Source organism: Telopea speciosissima, chromosome 11 (assembly GCF_018873765.1).
Source record: "Telopea speciosissima isolate NSW1024214 ecotype Mountain lineage chromosome 11, Tspe_v1, whole genome shotgun sequence".
Classification (NCBI taxonomy): domain Eukaryota; kingdom Viridiplantae; phylum Streptophyta; class Magnoliopsida; order Proteales; family Proteaceae; genus Telopea; species Telopea speciosissima.
Genome location: NC_057926.1, coordinates 9,758,842 through 9,761,016, shown reverse-complemented (window position 1 = coordinate 9,761,016; position 2,175 = coordinate 9,758,842).

Genomic DNA, 2,175 nt, shown 5'->3' with positions numbered 1-2,175 from the left:
CTTCTATGATAAATGGATTTTTAGCTAGCAAAAAATGTAAAGAGATGGGGAAAAAAAGATGAGAGAGCATCTGCATTGAAGCGTGTGAGTTGTCCATGGTGATCTGGGTTATCTTGTTGGTACCTTTGCCTCCTGTTCAAGAGGGAGATCTCTGGTTGCTAATACATCCATTAAAAAGGATGTCACAACACTTCGATCAATAATTGTATTTATCAATTTCATTTGAAAAAAAAATCTCTGTAATGATCAACAATAAGAATAGCCAGAAGGCACAAAATTAGGGATAATGCCGCACAGCGATCATACGCAGCATTTGAACAGTAGTAGTCAATACATAATCAGGTTAGATTAAGAATTAATAGGATTGCATAGCAGCATAGGGGGGGGGGGGGAAGAGCATTATCAAGAAAGATTTAGAATGAAGAGTGCTGCTTACTATGCAATGCAGTGATGGAGAATGAAGAGGTCTCGGGTTCTTATTGGGGTAACACAATGGCATGATTGTTAGAGATTGAATTCAACCTTTATTATTCAAATTATAGTCTCTCTCGTCGTCAAAACAAGGGGGCATAAGTGTATTTTCATATGTGGAGGAGAGAGATAGACTCATGAGAGTGCTGGTGTAGACCACACTTGCGGACAGTTCTTTTTTCCTTATTTTATTTTTGGGTCATTGACCCCCATATAGGTGGCGATCCTACTAAAACATATGCTCCTTGAGAGACGAGGATGAGAATCTGATGTTCTGAATTTCTTTATTTATTTATTTTTGGGTTTCTAATTTTGTTTGTACCGGTATGGAGTTTTAGGGGTGGTATGACCTGAGTTGGGCTCATGTTTTTTTTTTTTTTTTTTTTTGGATTAAGAGCTTGTATAATAGGAGGGGGGGGGGAATTAGGGGATGGGGATAGGCCCTAAGGTGGTTTGAACTCATGACCTCTTATTTGAGGAGTTGGTCTTTTGCCAACTGAGCTAACCCCTTGGGGTTAAAGAACACTACCTAGTCGTGTGCGGCATGCGACCCTTAGCTTTAATAGGGGGGATAGGGGATGGGGATAGGCCCCAAGGTGGTTTGAACTAATGTCTCTTATTTGAGGAGTTGGTCTTTTGCCAACTGAGTTTACCCCTTGGGGTAAGTTGGGCTTACGTTCACGTACATGAGCATATGAGAACAGCGCTCAGCTGTTCAGATGGAATACATTCATGTGGGTCCCACAAAGTGGATTCCATCTGAATAGTTGGGAGCTGTTCTCGTACGCTCACGTGCGTGAGCTAGACTCATATGACACTCTCACTCCGTGGAAGGGTGTAAGCGAGGATTTCTCCCAAGATAGGAGGTGCGGCATGGGATGGGGTCGAGATCAAGGTTTAAGATCTCGCGATATATCGGTATCTCGGGCTGGTTGAGATATCTGAAATATCTGAAATTTTCCGAAATTTCACCGAAATATGGTATTTTTTCTGCCATATTTTGGCACTCCATCTCGGTGGGTTTTTGGCCATATTAAGGCCTGATACTTCATGGACACCCTTATTTAAGCTAAATAAGCAAATTTAAACCTTCATATTACAAAAAAATGAACTCAAAGTGGTGTTTTGGGTATGCACCCTTGATTGACAGTATATGGTCGGACCCTGAGGTATAAATTATTAAATACTCATTGTATAAATACTCAAAGACATAATAACAAATTGAAACAAAGTAATGAATAAAAAATAAAGTCAAATATAACCTTTAGTTTAAACCTTAAACTAAAAAATTCATAAGTGCATAAAGTCGTTAGTTCAATACTCAATAGTCAATACACAAAGTCAGAAGTTCACAACTCACAAGTCACAACTCAAGACTCACAAGACTCACAAGATTCACAACTATCATGAAACAAATCCTAATAATAATTGCTATGCTTTCCTGGATCGACCCCACTCATGCTCCGTTGGAGTCGACGTCCATTGCTCTCTGTCTGAAGGACATACATGGACCACGGTATACTTTCAGAGAAGAAACGAATGTAGTCATCCACTATTGCCATGTAAATAGAGTCATCAACATACTGAAGGTAATCCAGTAATCCTAGGATATTGGTGACCAATCTGTGACTGTGAAGAAGAACCATGACTACCCACTGATCTAGTATGATGTGATGTCGGCGCTGGCAGCATGTATGGCTGGTG